The sequence below is a fragment of the Grampus griseus genome (genome assembly GCF_964374135.1).
Source record: "Grampus griseus genome assembly, chromosome: 2".
NCBI classification, from domain to species: domain Eukaryota; kingdom Metazoa; phylum Chordata; class Mammalia; order Artiodactyla; family Delphinidae; genus Grampus; species Grampus griseus.
Genome location: NC_139018.1, coordinates 24,123,806 through 24,143,334, shown reverse-complemented (window position 1 = coordinate 24,143,334; position 19,529 = coordinate 24,123,806). Strand labels below are relative to the sequence as shown.

The 19,529-nt window shown below is 40.9% G+C and overlaps 1 protein-coding gene and 1 pseudogene across 17 annotated transcripts in view; both read left to right on the top strand.

The window, feature by feature from the left end:
• NRXN3 (neurexin 3) overlaps positions 1-19,529 on the top strand; it is a gene marked incomplete at both ends in the record, with an annotated part of 1,628,308 nt that overhangs the window by 628,026 nt on the left and 980,753 nt on the right. The gene's annotated exons all lie outside the window — the stretch shown is intronic.
• Positions 3,025-3,344, top strand: LOC309817972 (potassium voltage-gated channel subfamily E member 3-like; annotated as a pseudogene). Its single transcript has one exon. The product of its transcript is annotated as a potassium voltage-gated channel subfamily E member 3-like (transcript).

Here is a 19,529-nt window from a genome sequence, read left to right as displayed (position 1 = left end):
TTTAGGAGGAAAACCAGAATGTTGATGAACAGTGAGAAACTTCTGGTCAAATTTAATAATTACTCTAGCCACAGTAATTGATCAATCAGCCTGTCAAATGATAATAACACGACTACTTATCAGTAATGGAACACTTCCTATGTACCAGCGTCTTTGTTGAACAATTCACATACATCTAATTACATCTAATTCTTTACCAGCCTCTCAGGTGGGTTGTATTATTATCTCTGTTTTCCACACGATAAAATTAAAACTGGGAGTCTTTAAGTAACTTGCCTAAGGTTACACAGCTAGTATTTAACAGAGTTGTGATTCAAACCTACTTCCTCCTAATTTGAGAGTCTGAGCGTTTCTCCAAGATTCCTATCATGTAAGTGAAGTCTCTTGACTTCCTGTGCATAGTGCTGGAAGGAACAGAGTAAAGTGGTTTCTGACCTAGTTACTTAGAATTGCTAAAACATGCCTCTGCTTTGCTAAAAATCACCTCTGGCTTTGTTGGTCTTTAGAACCAAATGGATTATTTTTCTTTTTGTAAACTCTTCTCAGCCCTATTCTGCTTAGCTTCCTGTTTTTATGGTTGGTAAGATAATTTTTCCCTCACATGAGTTCCTTGAGAATTGGCTTCCCAGGCACTTTCACGTTTTTCTAGCATCTAGCAGTACTAGGGCTTAGAACATCCTGTGATCACCAAGACACTGTTAGGGAAGGCTCATAGCTGAAGAATTCTTAGAAAACGTAGTCACTTTTTTAAAATTCACTTACAAGCATGTTCCCCCAAAATCACTTATTTTCAATTCTGTTTTAGTTTTCTCCTATTTGTGAATTAAGTCTCTCCCTTTTGTTTTAGAACATTTTATTAGTTCATTATTTTCTTTTCCATTATATCTCCAGTGTCTAGCAAAATGCCTGGCGCATACATCTTAAAAATGAGAGAAAGAATCAATGAACTGGTGGATTTCATGTTCAGGTTCTTCTTCAACTGCTCTTCCTTGGTTATCTCCTTCACCAATGTTTGGACAGATAGCCACTCTGCTCTTAATTATTCCATTGTTTACTGTCTGTATGATTTTGATAAATTTTGTAACCTGTTCTCTCACCTATAAAGTGGGGCTAATGGTGTGCCTACCTCTTAGACTCGTGTAGTGAGTATTAAATAGTTTCATGCTACAAAGAACTTGGAATATTACCTGACACAGAGAAAGTACAATAATGATCTCTTTTCCCTTCGTCTTGGGAGTCAAAATTGTCCTTCAGATTTTCACTTTTCAGGTTCTTTCTTACACTGCCTTATACCTAAAACTCCATGTCCTTTCTATACAAATTCATCACAGGGAGTTTAATTGTATTATTGCCATAGAGTTAGTTAGTGAGTCACTCCTTTTAATCCAATCATTTATAATCTGTTCAGGTTATTTCCCCAGAGCGTGATATTTGTGTAAGACATTCATTCTTTCTGGCTTAAATATTAGTTATTGAGACACGATGGGCTTGAGTATTTGGGCTCCATGCATATAGCCACATACTCATTCATTGATTCCTTTATCCATTCAACAAGTATTCATTGAGAATAATTATAGATATGCTTAGAGGCAGAAAAGAATGTTAAAATCTTTTAGACCAGATCTACCCTCGTTTCTACACATCTAATACTAAGCACCTAGAAGCTGCAGTGTCAAAGTTGTCTCACTGAGAACAGTTAAGTGAAGGAGGATTTCATTTTGTTCTCCTTCTTGGACAGTCCCATTCACCGCAGGAAAGACACTCCCACGAAATCATGAACTTGTGCTCCTGTATGTTTTCTTTGTACTAATGGGAACATTTTGGATCAAATATGAAGAACACTAACTCATATATGGTCCGAAGAACCTCAGTTTTAAGTCTGTTATGGTTGATCCCAAGTCTGTACGGACCTAGAGAGCGTCTAGAGTACCATGTTTTGAGGTCTTCAGCCTGGCAGTCTCACATCAGGGAACTTGTATGGGGTTGCAGAAGGATGCCAGAAGACCTCCTGTATCAGTTTCCTGTATCAGTTTTCCATGAAAATTACCACAAACTAGTTGGCGTACAACTATATACATATTTTTTCTCTCACACTTCTGGGGGCTGGAAGTCTGAAGTCAGTATGCTTCTTGGAGGTCACTGCGGCTCCCTCTAGAGGCTCTAGAGGGTCCCCATTCTTGTGTCTCCCAGTGTTTATGGCTGTCAGCGTCCCTGGGCTTGTGGCTGCATCACTCCAATCTCTGCCTCCATCTTCTTATGGCCTTCTCTGCTGTGTGTGTCTGCTCCTCTTTGTGTCTAACTTATGATGATACTTGTGCTTGCATTTAGAACCCACCTGGCCAATACAGGATAAGCTCCTCCACTTAAGATGCCTAACTTAATCACATCTTTTGTTGTATGCAGTAACATTCACTCTTTTGCCATTTAAGGTAATAATCACAGGTTGTGGGGATTAAGACATGGACATATCCTTTCATGGGGCTGCCATTCAATCTACCATACCTGGGTTCAAGTCCTTGTTTGACTAACTATCCACAATTAGGCAAGTTATCACATCTTTCTGAAATTCAGTTTTCTCATCTATAAAATGAGATATCAATGCCCGGTTTACAGAGTTTTAATGAGAAACAGAAGAGAGAATGTATGTGATGTTCCCTAACTTAGTTCTCAACATAATTAGTTGCCTTAGTTCCAGGTACTCAGAGGGTAGAACAGATTTTAAACTGTTTTACTTTAAAGAAAAAGGTGGCAGGGCGGAGGGGGCGCAGACAGTGCTGGCCGCGGGCTGCGAGCAGGGGGGCTGGCGGAGCGCCTTGGGGCACAGTGCGGGGCACTCGCGAGCCCAGGGCAAGGTGTCCAACGAACAGACGGCGCCCCGGGAGCCTTGCCGACCGGCAGCAGGACTACAGAATGGTACCCCTAAATGGAGAGAGATTGCAGGGCTGACCAGAGAGGGCGAGAAACAAGGAAGGCTTCTGAAGGAGGGCATCCTCCGATTCTTCCCCCACCTGAATCCCTGTTGCTATGGAGACCACCAATGGGACTGAGACCTGGTATGAGAGCCTGCACGCTGTGCTGAAGGCTCTAAATGCCACTCTTCACAGCACCTTGCTCTGCCGGCCAGGGTCAGACAACCTGACTGAGGAGAGGCGGGCCAGCCTACCTGGCTGCGATGACAACTCCTACATGTACATTCTCTTCATCATGTTCCTATTTGCTGCCTATTTGCTGTTCATGTTCCTATTTGCTGCCACTGTGGGCAGCCTCATCCTGGCTCCCGCACAGTGGATAAGCGCAGTGACCCCTATCATGTATACACCAAGAACCGTGTGTCTATGCTCTAATGCTAAGAGGCCAGGGATGGCAGAAGATCAAGACTCCTGAGGATTATCTTGTGGGGCCTCCAGAACTCAGCTATGTGTTACATCAGGCCTCAGTGTTCTAATCTGTAAGATCAACAAGAAACAGTACTAAGGGAAGTCATCATTGGGGAAGGAGGAGAGGATCTAGCAGACCTAGGCCTTGTGGATAAGGATTTTTTCCAGCAGAGATAGACTTTATAGACAGTAGGAGCCCTTTGAACAAATATATAAAAGTGGCAGGAGTTCCCTGGTGGTGCAGTGGTTAGGACTCCGTGCTCTCACTGCCAAGGGCCTGGGTTCAGTCCCTGGTCGGAGAACTGAAATCCCACAAGCCATTCAGTGTGGCCAAAAAAAAAAAAAAAGTATATATATATATATATATATATATATATATATATATATATATATATATATATATATATATATATATATATATATATACACACATATATATATACACATACATATATATATACACACACACACACACACACACATATGTATATATATACAAGTGGCAACATATAATGACAAATGAGTGTTCTAGTGGCAGGAGTGTTGGGGGCTAGGGGCTAGAGGAAGGAAAAGAGGAAGCTGTAGCAGAGGGAAATGAGACAGGAAAATGCCCTGAGGACACATGTTTTGATGTGTTATCTTCAATAACCTGAGAAACAGTGATGATTATCCCATATCACAGACAGGAAATCTAAGTTATGTTACTTATATTTTTTCACATTTTATGTTTTTCAGCCCATTTAACATTTGTGATTTTACCCCCTGTGAGGGAAGCAGAGCAAGTGCCGTTCTGCCCATTTGGGCCAAAGCGGTACCATGACTGGAACCCAGGTTCTCTGGTCACCTTGCCTAGTGCTTTGCAAAACTGTGTGCTACCTAGGAGTGGATCTAGGCCTGAAACTTATATAATTCTGGGGGACCCTCCTTAAGAAAAAGAACTTTAAAATATTTTTGCAAGTATTACAAAAACATATCACCATGTTAATACATTGTTGGGGCCCCTCCTAAGATCTTAAGAAGGAGCCATGCAAGTGCAGAGCCCTGACTGTCAAGCCTCATTAGCTCCATGGTCCCTGTGCCCTTCCACCCATGTCCCACTGCCTTTCCCAGCCCCATCTCCAGTCCTGGGGACTTCACTACCTCTAAGGAAGCCTCTAACGTTTTGAATGAATTCTGTGAGTAATTTTCTGATATCAAGTTGAAATCTGCTTCTAGAAGATTATTATCACACCTAGAAGATTATCATATTAAAAGAGGCAGGTACCTGATTCAGTGGAAAGAGAACCAGCCCTGATTCTACTACCAGTGTGGAGTATAAACTGGCTAGACACTTAAAGAAAAGAAAAGGGAAGGTTGACTTATATTTGGTCAGAATTTGTTAAAGTTTTATGACTTGGTTGAAAAAATATTATTGAGCAACCACAAAATGGTTTTATATTTAGTTCACCATTATGCATAGAACAGCGAAAAAATGGTTTTATATTCAGATACCATTATATGTTGGCTGTGCCTCATTTAGTAATAATTCCTTTCTGTCTGCTTTCTGCTGCTTCCTAGCCACTAGCATATTTGATAACATATTACTATGTGATGTCAAATTCTTTAAATAATAATGAGTGATAGTTGGAGTAACCAACCAGTGATGTCTTGCTGTCACAGGCCTGCAAAAAAAAATCCGTTGAAACAATCTTTGGCTGAAAGAAACTATAAGGGCAGTACAGAAGTTATCATCCACATTTTACAGAATTCTTATTTGAGTTATGTACTTACAGATTCATATTCCAGGCTCTTTCTTAGTCGAACTGTAATTTCTACATCTACAAGTAAAAACACTCATCAAAAAATATGACTAAAATATAATATCTGATTTTTGTGGTAATACATGGCATTGATTTTATTGAGTTGTTTGTGATTTGGAATAGCTCTGTCTCTCTGAATTAGGAGACAACTGAAGAAATTTAGCCAACATTCACAGATAGGTATAGCATAATTAAAGTCAAGGCGTTTTCCAAAATTTAACCTCAATGTGTTCCTCTGCAAATTCTTATTTTTAGTAATTTTAATTTCTGCAGTCACCCCTTTTCAGTAACTTCTGGTCTCATTCTTTCTTTATCTTGCTCATACACTTTGGCCCCCTTGGCATCTGCTCCTTCTTGCTTATGGAAAGAATGTTGACCTTGAATATGCATAATATTTCATTCTGTGAACTATAGTAAAGTTGACGTGACAATTGGAATAGGCAGGAGGCAACATAATGGGCCAGGTGTCTTCCAGCTCTAAAATCCCATGAACTTACATTCTTCTGAATATTAGCTCCTAAATTAAAATCTCACACTCTATAGCTGAATCCTATCACTATCCTGTCTATCTCCTTTCTCCAATCTAAAGGAAGAATTTTTTATTATTTCATATCTTGGTTTTTTTGGATTACTTTGAGTTATTTTTTTTAAAAAGTAATGAAGATATTAAGTCCAAACTTTCCAGAAGCGTATGAGCATGTTATATATGTGTGTGTGTGTGTTTGGGTGTAAGAGACTGAGATTTTTGCTTTTACTCAACCAACCCTTTAGAGGTCTTCAGAGTTTCCAGGTGAGTTTATTTCTTTAAGACACGACTGCTTTTTTTTTCATACAACCATTTCACGTCTTCCAAGAAATGACTACAAGAACATCTGCTTCAGTGTTCATACACATCTTATCTGATCATCGTTTCCATTCTTTTCCAACCCCCATTCCAAATCACATCCAAAATGGCGAAATATGACTTTAGACGCCAGTTGTGTCCTCTCTATGAATGTTTTCCGTATTTGAAATGGCTGGGGAATTATCTTGCCTCTACCAATAGTAATTTAGAATGAGAGGGATTGGATAAGGGTCATTTCCTCCATCTCCTGAGATTTCAAAAGCTCTGTTTTCTTTTATACCTGATCGGATCTACCAGTTGCAAAGCTGTACGATGTAGTGGAGAAGTGCATGCGGTTAATTATGACAATTACAATCAGTTCTTTACAATCTTTGCTTCTCTTATGGGGTTTAAAGACTATAATGTATGTCAAAAGGACAAAATAATGTTTCTGTGTTTTCTGCTTACAGCTGCTTTTATGACTGGGTTTTGCTCATAAACAGGTGGTTATAAGATGCAATCCTTCCATTAGTCCATTTATCTTACCTGTCTTGTACCCTGGGTTCCCTGGTATGTCATTAAACACAAGTGTTGAGATTCCCAACAACTCTGAGGGAATCTCAGGGCCTGGACAGAATCCCTTGAACATGTTACAATGAAAATGAAACCACTTATGGTCAGTGGAAGTAGATAAAATGCATTTAGTTAATTTTCAGAAACTCCCTCGCTACTCTCAGACCTCTGCGGTCTGCCTTCCTGCCTGCCCCCCTTCACCATCTCTCCACTGTTTTTTTTAATCCCTGCTTAATCCCCACTCTTTCAACTTTGCCCCAGTGAAATTCTGTGCCCAGTTTCTTCTCACCTTTTTGGTCTCAAGTTCATAGCATGTTGTGAAGAGTATAGCACGTGGAAATGAATTTCTGTGCTGTTGGCACAGTTACTTTATCTCTGATGTTGTAAGTCGAATCCTCACAGTGTGCACGTTGCCACCTCATCTTGCCGAGGGCACCTAGGAAAGAGGTAAGACAAACTTTTTCTCTCAGCACACCTTCCTTCTCTGCGACGCTCACCCCTGCCTAAGAGGTAGGTATGAAGAGGTAGAGGTTCATGGCGAATGAAACTCTCTGAGCCTTTTCCCCCTTGAGTGTACCTTGCTTAAGTAGCATGTTTCCAGTTAATGACCATCTGGTAAAGCTGACAGCCTCAAGTCCTCCTAATTCTTAACTGTCTGAAAAAAATGTGCCCAACCTGCCATGGCTTATGACTGAATTATATAAACCATGAAGCACAATAAAGTCATTAACTTTCAACATGTCAAATTTGACTTGAATTGCATCCTGCCCAGAATTTGATGGCCTTTCCCCAACACTTAAGAGAGCAGGCCTGTGTACTGTTCAAAAGCACTTTGTCACTTCTCAGAGAACCAGTAGCTTTGCGTGGCTGTCTGGACGTGCACGTCAGCAGGTCTGGGAGAAGGGGAATGTCTAGTGAAGTAAAGAGCATGGAGAAGCAGGTGTGAGGTCCACTAGGGAGAGGCACAGCATCTCTTCCCAGGAAAAGGGAAGAGAAGAAATATTCTACATTTGGGTACTGCACGTTTATCCTGAAAATAACGATTCACTTTGCAGTGGGGAAACTTTGGATGAAAGTGTGTGCTTTACAGTTCTGATTACCCTTCCCCCTTTGTTCCCCACTATCAACAATAATCATATTCTGTAAATGTCAGTGGAATGTGGTTAGAGTGAAGCTACATTTTTGGAGAACCAGGTGTCAGCCCTGTCAGATTTCTATGACTGGGTACTTGTATATACACTTTTTCGAAGAAAGAAAGGCCACTCACCACCCTGCTTGTAAAACGGTCAAGGATTTAGGAAAGAACTAGGGTAGGCTGTCTTCACGTGGGAAAGGAAATCTGGTTCTCAAGATATTTGGGGCATTGCAGTGAATGAGGGATATTAATAGAGTTCCACCCCCAGCCTCCCTGGCTAAGAACTGATCTGCCTAGAATTTAAGAAGGAGAGGCATCTAAAGGCTTGTCCAGTGCTCAGCCCTACTGCCATATGAAGGTGTCATCCTGAATGTGGAGGGGAAAGTGTGGGCTTTGGGATGTATTACTGGTGTACTATCCCCCCTATTCCCATCCCTTCTTGTCCCTGAATTCCCATCTGTTTAGTGAACATACTTAAGACGGGATGGTGTTTGAGGATCCTCTCCTTTCTAGAGACTGGGATAATGTTGGGTTCTTTGTATTATGGCATGGGTGGTTGGATGAAGCAGTGTCACCAAAGCCTTTTTGCAAAGTAGATTTTCAGATTTCTGAAGGCTCTGGGTCAGGGGCTGGATAGCCTTGAAAAGAAAGGAAAGCGCGCCATCTGGTGGTCAGCCTTCAGAAGTGCATCAGCTAACCCCCTGAGATAAGTTTCAGGCCCTGCTATCAAGTAGAGAAGATGTCAACATTAGTTGGGTGAGTTTCAGAATAATTTATTTATCCCAGACTAGAAGTGAGGTTATTGATGAATCTGTCACCCCGAAGCATTTTCAAAGGAAATAAGACAGAAGCGTCCTTAAGGTATTCGGAATCGTATTCTGAAATTGTTCAGCCTGTTTGTTAAACTACTGCTATGGGGCCAGGGGGGCGCCAATAAAAACTCAAGCTATCAGTTACCTTGTAGGTGAGATTACAGTCAAACTGAGAACCCAGATATTAAGAATAATTATTTAGCAAGAGTGAGTAAGCCGTTTGTTTCTGTTGGCAGAAGAATTGTTGAATTGAGTAGCTGGGAGGAGTCCCTGCAGGTGATGAAGTTAAGCCAGGCCCTGAAGGGTGGGTAAGATTAGAATAAATGAGGGAAATGGAGGTGAACATTCTCATTATAGGGGCCGAGGGAGCTGGAATGGGTTTGTTTTTGAAGTCAGTAGCAAGCAGGAGTGGAGAGTTAGCAGTAAATAATGAGACACAGAGAACACTTGCAAATAAAAAATGAATTAGGCCAATATTTAAAGTGGTTTAATAAATTGAATCAAGGGGGCATTTTCAGTACTCATTATGAAGATAGAGACAGTATAGCCTCGGGACTTAAGGGGTGGGTCTAGGCTCATATCCTAGGTCTGACACTTATGTGAGTCCTCAGGCAAGCGACTTAGCCTGCCTGTCCCCATTTCCCTCCATCTGTTAAACTGGGATGGAAATAGAATATATATTTTAGACTCAGAGATACACAAACGCTGTTTAGATATAAGATGTAAGAGTTGAGTACAAGGCAAGCCTGCGTTGTCCCAGAGCTGCCTCTCCTTCTGGTGGTGGGTTTCCAGCTGCCGGGTGGGCACAGGCAGAAGCTGAAGGACCCCTTGACAGAGGCATCATGGAGACTTATGGATCAGATGGGTAACTGGACCAGGTGGCCCCCAGGGGCCCTCCAACCTAGAGACTTGGTGATTCTGGAAAGTCCACGATGACCCACAGAAACCTTACCGAGATGAGCAGATAGTAACGACCATGTTTAAATTTGGTTCAAGATGTTCTATGTAAAAAATACCATCCCTTTAACTGATGCAGCCTATAATTGAAACAGCTACCTCAAGCTGTTCCTCTCCAGCTCGTCAAGGGAAGGAGTGGAATAGGGGGTGGGAGGGGGGGAGAAAGGCGGAGGGTCTGGAGCCAATATGTCAGCTCGTCAAAGTGGCTGTAAGAAAACTGAACAAAGATCCCATCCTGAGTGTGAAAGGGGGCGGAGACTTCGGGGAACAGGAGGCTTTAAGTGGAATTCACTGCCTTCTAATTATTTGAGAAGCGAAGGGTGGGGAAGACACGTTGACAGCAGAGGTTTCAGGGAGAACAGGCGCAATGATACCGTGTACCATAGCACCGCACCATTTTAGGTACTGCGTGTGGAGATGGGAGGTAGAACGTGGAGTTCAGAAAGGTTTAAAAGGCAAAACGTAATCACTTCCCTTTAATTAACTCAAACAGTGCATGGCAGGTTATGGTAACATGCCTGTAGCTGAGACAGAGGTTGGCAGGCCACCGCTGAGACTTTACAGAGAGAGGGTGCCTGGGATGCCAGAGCAGGAAGGGCCTAGAAACCCTGTAGAATAATATTGTAGATGAGAGAATGATCCTAGCACAATGACAGAACCCACCCAAGGTTATGTGGTGTCCCCAAATCTAGGGTAACACGTCAGGTCTTTACCTGTTCAGTATTCTCTCCAGGACACTGTGTGTGATGGAGTCTGTAGTGACTTCACATTAGCCCCAGATGGTCAGACTGACCATAGTACATTTGTATACAGGTTAAGATTTGGTGCATTCTTTTAACAAAAGCTTGAAAGAAGAAAGGTAAAAATTAAGAAGGAAACTACCTGTATTTCAATCAAGGTTTTCTTTTAAAGTTGCCTTAGAATATTATTATTAATTCCAATGGCTGTTTCCATGCAGCCGTTTTAATTAAAGTGTTATCTTTTTTGTAAATGAAGTGATGGAAACTTCTGCTTAGAGCCCTGTAGGAGGCTGAGTAGGGAAGCGTCAGAATTGCAGGCAGAGCAGGTACTCTGTAATTTAGATCATGTGACTGAAATACCACCACCGCTGTGTAGAATCTGCTAAAACTGCAGCTTCAGATTTTTCAGGGGTGAATACATCTTTTATAAAAAAGGAGGCTATGCATTAAAGTTGTAAAGTCACATAAAATATTACAGGAAAGATGAGAAAGTAAACTATTTTTCTCTTGTTTTACTTATTTCAAGGAAAAGAGTTTTATGAACAATTTCCAGAAAAGTTTTAAATGGTTGTAGATTTTATTTTGCTTTACAGTCTGGCCATTGTTCAAGGTTTTATATTTATTCTCTTTTTGAGCTGAGACATACAGAACTAGACAGATACCCTTTTAAAAACCTTTCATTTCCCTGATGATTGGGAGAAATAGCAAGTAGAAAATCCTCTGGAAATTGTTGGAGATTGGGACAGTGCAGTAAATGGTACCCCCTACTGAGTTCATTATCAACTGAGGTGAACACAGGAGTTAGATAGGTGAAGATTATAATACGTCTTCCATTCGGTGGTATACTGGCAGGTGGCTAACACTTGTGGGGGAGGGGCTGGGTTTTAGTGTCTATAGATTTCTGTGGTGTAAGTACTGCCACTTTGGTCAGGTTCAAGCTACCAATGTGATGCCACTGAATTCCATAAAGGCTGTGTTATAGAGTGATGCTCAGGTCTCATAGCTAAGCAGTCTTGTTAATACTACTCTTCAGAATTAGGCAGACTTAAACCACAGTTCCTTCTTTGGGGGACTGCCAGGAGTGTTGCATGTATGGGACATCTCTCCAAATGGAAGGAAACAATGAAAATGGGGAACAAATGTTACCCTTAGCAGAATCAAAATTCAGTATGATTCTTTTTTTTTTTAAAATAAATTTATATATTTTATTTTATTTATTTTGGCTACGTTGGGTCTTCTTTGCTGCACACGGGCTTTCTCTAGTTGTGGCGAGCAGGGGCTACCCTTTGTTGCGGTGCACGGGCTTCTCATTGTGTCGGCTTCTTTTGTTGTGGAGCATGGGCTCTAGGCATGCGGGCTTCAGTAGTTGTGGCACATGGGATCAGTAGTTGTGGCTTGCGGGCTCTAGAGCGCAGGCTCAGTAGTTGTGGCGCACGGGCTTAGTTGCTCCGCGGCATGTGGGATCTTTCTGGACCAGGGCTCGAACCCGTGTCCCCTGCACTGGCAGGCAGATTCTTAACCACTGCGCCACCGGGGAAGCCCAGAATGATTCTTAGAAGACCTTTACAGCACTAGTGTCAACAAGGAGGTTGGAGGCGGAACTTTAAGTCTTTATCATTTTGGTGAATAGCTATTCACAGCAAAACCATCTTTGATGCCGGGCAGTGGCAAGAATTTTGGTTATCAGAAAACGGAATTTTTGGGTGGCATTTAAAAATAGATACAGTAGTATACCATAATGCTTTTCTTTATTTTGTAGGAAGATACAGAAGAATAGATTCCTGTTTAGTACCTTGAAATTAAATTATTTTGCCAGCTGGGTGCGACTGAAAGAAGCAGGGCAGACATAAGAACTTAAACAACTTAATTGCCTCAGAGCAGATGATGGACTATTTTAGTGAATATGTGACATGGTATCTGGCAAAAGCAGAGCCCTTGGTCATCTCAGTTCCTTCTAGCTGATGTGCAAGAGTCCCTGCATCCAGATTTATACCTCTTTGCTTACACATCCATCATTGTTAATATGCCTGTACTCTGAGAAAGTAAGCCTGAGGTTGACTGCATGAGTCTGTTTCTTCCAGGTACAGGATAGTTTATCCTTGTTGCTATTGTATTGTTACTTAACGTATGATGGTTTTGTAATTAACAATGATTATAAATTAGCTTACTATTATAACAGCTTGGGCCTAAGTAGTCTAATAATTGATAGGTTACTTTTGGGTGTAAAAATTCTGGTTATAAGTCAGGTGTCTGAAAGCATTTTTGTTGCTGTCATCATGCTAGAAGAGAAATTCTCAGCTCTGTAAGAACCTACCTTCTCATTCTGTTGCCTATGACATTGTATAAACGTGGATTTCATGTTCATATGTGTCTGCATTTGCTCCCCTTTGTCATAATGTCTGACCAGGGTCCTGACTCTGCCATTTAACAGACAAATTAGCTAAACCATCCTAACCCAAGCTTTCTCAGATATAAAATGGGAATGATAACAGACCCAGCTCACAGGGCCTAGTGTATGTAACACATTTTGTACAGGGCCAGTTGTCGACAAATGTTGGTAATTATGGCATTCATTATTTTAAAAATATATTGTAAAACACGTATAACTTTACATTTAATGCACAGCTACTATTAGTCCATGTTTGAGGACTGACTCTCAAACTGGCAGTACTTACATTTTCCAAGGAAAGTCCTACTAATGAAGGAAAAGCCATTAACAGTTCCAGTCCGTAGCTTCTCAGGTTCATATCTGTCTCTCTCCTTTGTCACTCCCCTGCCTTCTACCCTTCCCTAGTACCCAAGGTCCTCATTTATTCCCCATTCTTTCCCGTGTAAAAGTCTGATCTAGGAAAATGATAGAATGAATTATTACATAACAAAGAATACATTATTAATAATTCAAGGCATTGCAGTGGAGATATAGTCTAAGAGTGTGATTTCAGCATTGAGGCCTGGGTGAGAGAGGTATTTATTTGGCAGTGGGTTCCTTTCGATGCCTCTGAAACTACAGTCATATTGGTAACTAGCTACTCTGCAGTCCATATGGCAGTCTTTAATTATACCTGTTGGAATAATCCACTTAGCCAAGGTCAAGCATCCTCTGATTACATGTTCTGTTGCTATTTCCTAGTTGTTATATATCCTTGGAAGTTGTCAGTAGCCAAGTTTGGTCTTTCTAATTTTTAGTGGCACTCATCCTGTCCCGAGTTTCCCCAACACACGTTTCATCCTTGTCGAACACGCTTTGTTTCAACTGAATTAGTCATCGTTCTGTGGACCTTACCTTGTGTGCTAGTGGCCACATGCCACTGTAGGTAGTCTCTACAAGTGATTTCAGCTCCCTCTCCTAGCTTTGCTTTTTCTTCATTTCACGAAATTCTACGCAGCATATCAATCAGCAAAAACATCTGCTCTCTTCCTCCCGAGACTGGGCCACATTTCAATGGGAGGTGAATTCAGTCCATTTCAATCTAACAGTTATGTTTGGAATGCCAGCAATGAATAAATTAAATTAACATTTTTTGAGCACCTATAGTGTTATAGTCTTAGAGTCTTTTGCTTAATTATTTGATTATATACATTAGCTCATTTAATCCTCTCAACAGTCCTGTGAGATGTGCAATCTAAGAAGATGAGGTCTTTTCAGATGAGGTCATTGAGACTTGTAGAAGTTAAAATATTCTGTTCAAGATATGTGGAATCTAGAATAATTGTACAGATGAACTGGTTTGCAAGGCAGAAATAGAGGCACAGATGTAGAGAACAAATGTACGGACACCAAGGGGGGAAAGAAGAGGGTGGGATGAACTGGGAGATTGGGATTGACATATGTACACTAATATGTATAAAATAGATAACTAATGAGAACCCGCTGTACAGCACAGGGAACTCCACTTTGCTGTACAGTATAAACTAACACAACATTGTAAAACAATACCCCAATTAAAAAAAAAAAAAAAAAAAGATTTACAACTAGTCAGTGGAAGAGCCAAGGATTAAACTGAAAGTTTCCTGGCTTCAAATTTATTGCTTTTCTCCAAAACTAGGTTTTTACTATGCACTAGGTTAGATTGAATGAAAAATATAAAAGAAGTACAGGTCTGTAACGACAGTCCCTGTGTTCACATAGTTTATAGTTTCTTAGGTTAGAATGATCTTTATGTTTTCCTACCAGATGATTGAGGGTTCCTGTGGAGACAGATGTTTATGATATTATTATTTTGGTAAAGATAAGTAGAACAGACAAGACAAAAACTTACCTGCTGGAAGTTATCTTTCAAAGATTTGTTCATCTCTTCTGGTAAAACTATAATGAGTTATAGGAAAGCATTGGGAGGAAATTTTTCAGCTTTACTTTTAGAGTAAAAAAAAAAAAAAAAAAAGTCATCCCAAAGCCTAGTGGGTGTGTCATACCTGTGCTTTCCTGAATATGTCTGTGAACCAGCATTTACTGCTGGAAATTGAAATCATGAAAAGAAACAGTTTTAGCACAGGAAAACAAAACCAGTTTTCTACCAAATTCTAAGATCCCAGAGACAATGAATGCTGCTGTCAAAAATCATTTGAATGCAGTGTATCAGGAAGTGTTTTTCAAATTTAGCAGCAATATAGGTTTTAGTCTGGGGTATTGCTGTACTGGAGATTCATTCACTATTATATATCTTCCTAGAACACACAGATATCTCTTGTAGCCCTTCCAAGGAGAGCTTGTTATTGAAATGCCACAGGACTTTATAGTCACAGTATTTTATCTCTAATCTTTCTATGGACTAGGTCCAAAGATTGTCCTATGAAAAGGGAAGAGCCCAGAGATGGTATTTCTAGTCATGATTCAGTAGTAAGTAGCTGTATGACCTTGGTTAGGCCTCTTAACCATCTCCCTGAGTCTTATTTGCTTTTTGGTACAATGAGAGGATCAGAGTATTTGAACCCGATGTCTCTTCTCAGTTCCACCCGTGTTGCTGTGCACAGCCCTAATCCGTGGCTTATGACTGTTCTATTAAACTTTCCAACCACGTTGTACCTACACACCTTCCCTAGGTGATTTGTTTTAGGTTTTTCGCAGTTGCAGAATGATGTTTCCCGTGTGGAAAGCAGGATTACATACCGTGTTGGTTCAGCATGTTTTTCCTTATGCTGGTAACAAGACTGAAGACATGAAAAAACATAGATTTTTTTTTCTTATGACGTCCACCTCAAGAATTTAGAGGATATATCCAAAGTATAGCTCTTCTAAAATTAATAACCATTTTTTGTTGTTGTTTTTTGGGGTTTTTTTTTTGCGGTACGCGGGCCTGTCACTGCTGTGGCCTCTCCCGTTGCGGAGCACAGGCTCCGGACGTGCAGGCTCAGCGGCCATGGCTCACGGACCCAGCCGCTCCGCGGCCTGTGGGATCTTCCCGGACCGGGGCACGAACCCGCGTCCCCTGCATCGGCAGGCGGACTCTCAACCCCTGCGCCACCAGGGAAGCCCAATAACCATTTTTCAAGTAACTATAAGTAGCTATCCATCAATTAATCTGAATCCTTCTTGAATCTCTAGTGAATTTATGATGCGTATTTTGAGTACTTGGAAACCTGGAATATCAATTATTGTATAAACCCTTTTTCAGTCAACAGCAAAGTAAGATTATTGATGCCTATTTACTCCTTGTTGTATCTCTTTAACCATCTTGAAAGCTGGCACCTCTGAAGCTTTTCCTGAGGATGCAGTTCAGTGCAGTAACAAGATGGCAGGTGTATCTGTAGACTTTTAAGGCCCCTCTTTCGATAGTCAGTCTACCCTGTAGCGTCTTATGGATAAATAATATTATCTCTAACGGTGATACTCAACTCTCCTTGTGCTGTACATGTTTCTTTTTCAGACCCATGGCTACATATGCTAGTGAACAGAAAATGTTTTCATGTTATACATTAAGTATGAAATTGTTTAGGTAAGACCTGTGCTCCTACATAGGATCATGGTAACTGTGAATTGCTTTTCTTTTTTTCAAAGGGATAGGTTAGGCATATTTGCTGTCTTTGCCAAACCTTTTCTCAATTTGTAGACTTCTGAATATGTAGATTCCCCCTCTTTTTAACATTCACATTATAAAATGAACAAAGTTAGGATGAGCCCAAAAAAAAAAAAAAAAAGCCCTGCATATAGCAATGCTGACGGAAATTATTCAGGCAGTTTTAGGGCTAAAACTCACAGTCCTTAGAAGCAAAGAAGCTGTAGAGCCTTGAATGAGGCTGTACAAAGACTGGAATTTTTAGAAATTTGACTTGTTCATACTTTGTAATTCCTTAAAGGAAATCCAAGCTCTCTGAAACTAGAAAGGTGAAATTAACAACTCCCTGAGTCTGTGTGTGTCTCTGTGGTTCATATCTACAAATAAGTGCCTACTCTACAAAACATCTTGGGGGGATATAGGCGTTCGCTAAAATATTTAAGGCATTATGAGGAGAGAGGGAATAATACTTTAGATTGTTGGGACAGGGCAGTCAGATGGATATGAATGGGGAAGCACTATTCCCAGCAGAGATATTATCTTAAGATCCCCAAAGAGGAAGATTCCATGTGTGCATGGGAAGAGTGACTGCAACTTGAGATGCATTATAGATGGTGGAGTGGGGAAGAAACAAGGGACATTCCAATGTATATTAGGTAGAAACTGCAGAACGGTAGGTGGAGGGTGGAAGGGGGAAAGTATAGTGGAGGTTGTTGAATACTGAGACAAGGAGAAGCAATCTCTTAGGTAATAAGCTTACCCAAGATTCTGAATTAGTTTCTCCTACTCGGCCTTTTCTTTGGGATGGTGTGAGCTTCTGTGGATGGGAGGTGGAATGTTGTGAAAAGAAGGTAAGCTTATGAACGAAGGTTCCAGAAAACTAGCTTGCTAGTGGATTCCTCTGGTGGTAGAGAGTGTTTATACCATGTGTCAGCCTTCCTCTCCATATGAGGTACATAGGGAATTCGTCTGCACAAAGCACCTGACGGGCCAGTAGTGCTGGGAAAGCCTGTGCGAAGTAATGGAAGAGCAGATGTCACTGACAGGGTGACCTCTGACTGTGGCCGTCTCGGGGATTTTAACTTTAGAGACAGTCTTCAACTTGCCATATGGACCTGTTCTGACACTGGAGGATTTCCCCTGGTTGGGAGAGAAAATGGAGAGGTGGCTTTTTGTTTGTCTGTTTCTGGGGGCTTTGTAGGGAGGAGGCGGGGGGTAGGTGGTAGGGAATGTGTATGTGTAGATTTTTAGCCTGGTAGGTAGATGTTGGAATCACATGCTACCTTCAGCAGAGCAATTGAGTTCCTCTTCACCTGAAAAGAGAGGCAGGGATGAAGGCTGTCCAGGGAGTAGGGGTCTCAGTGTTGCCCTTTATTTGGACACTTACAACCTTGAGACCAACAGGACTTAAGTGAAGCTAATTAACAAAGGGTACAGTCAACTTCATTTGGGGTTTATCAGTTCCTCAGCTACTTCGGAATTCTACTCTTTCTCACCCTGACGTTGGATCTTTGTATTTCAGATCTGGTTTTATAAACATTTAAGTTCCTGATTGAGTCAGGTCTCTGGAGGCCATTTTTTGTTAACTTCTGATTGAGCCTTTATTCTCCTCCACATGGCTCCTTAACCAGCACATTTGAAGTGTTTGTTCCCAGGGGAAAGTTAAAGTCAAATATGTGAGCTCATTTTCTCCCTATTAAGTCAAGTCTTCAGAGTTTGCAGTTCCAGGTATTCAGTGTTTCGTGCCTTTGGTGCTCTTTTAGAAATCTATGTATTTTTGTACGTTTTCTGTAGGCATAGATGATCTATAGGATAAAATCTGGCTTATTGTAAGTCTGGAATAAAGAGTAAGAAAACCCAAAAGCCACTAATAACGTTCAGCCATCTCTTTTCTCCCATCCACAATGTGGCTCTTTAAATTTTCCGTTCTGACGAAGCATGGGGAGCTCACAGTTTACCTGCATCTACCTGGTATGAGCCCCATGTGGTTGAGCTTTCGTAGCCAGGTTGAGATGATGACAGAAAGAAGAAAATGGAATACCTCTCCCCAGACCTCCCCCTACACCTTATAGTACTTCACTGTTTACCACGTTGTTGTTTACTGATACAGTTGTTAGTTCTTAGCCCTCAACAAAATCATAAGCTTATTTAGGGACTGTGATTTTGCCATACCTATGTCATCTCCCAAAGTACAAGGATAGCTTAAGAACCTAAATGTCCAATAAATACCCATTTACCGTTGTATTGTCTTGACAAGGAATATAGAATGCCTTCCTTTTATTCATACTTTGATCTGTAAAGGGCATGGAAGGAGTGAAAAGACACAGGGTCACTTCAGACACGTTTCCTTCCCTCTCTCTTGGTCCCCTCCCATCGTCACTTCAATCACCCATTTCTCGCCTTTCCTCTAAGGATCTTGGTTCTCTGAGAAGCAGGGACTACTGAAGATCATACACTAATATTATGATCCTAAAACTCAGAACTTTGTGGCAGGGAACAAAATGTGTGTGCTTAATTCCTTTCTCTTTGACTGTCTGACCCAATTGGATGCTCAGGGGTACTATGCTATTACTAGCTAGGAGATGAAAATCTCAAGGCTGAAATAATATTATTAGCAAAGCATTTAACATTTAATTAAATGTTTTATGTATAAAGTGCTTTATGTGTAGATGTTTTATATGCAAAGCATTATGCTGAGTGTTTTATGTGGATTGTCACATTTAATTCTCATTACAACTGTGTGTCAGCTATTTTGCAGGTATTGTTATCATCCCTCATTATATAAATGAGGGATGAGGCTTAAAGAGGTGAAATAACTTGCCCAGTGTCCCCTAGCTCTTAAATGGTGAACTCAGGATTCAGATTCATGCTTAACTTCTACCCTAAACCACCTTTATCTTCTATAACCCTTAACCCAAGAAAAATCAGTCTTCTGTGTACTAACCACCATAGGTTTGATAGTTGAGGCAAACAGATATTTTTCTAATCACACTCTTGCAGTCTCCCGTTGGCATATATTTTAGAGGTTGGAGCTTCTGTCCACCAACTGCACAGTAATCTCTTAGAATTGTCATTTTGGGTTATGACAATTATGATGCATGTCTTTTCGTAAAAGAAGTGGAACTGGGGGGAACATTACCACCATTAGCATTTTCCGCATTGGTGATGTGAAGGACATTGTTCTAGGTGATCATTATATATGTGTGTCGTGTATATTATCAGATGTTGTCTTATCGGTAGTTCCTACTTATCTGCATAAAATTCCCCACAAAGCTAACGCAGGATTGAGAGTTATATTAACTATAATTGTAGAATAGAAT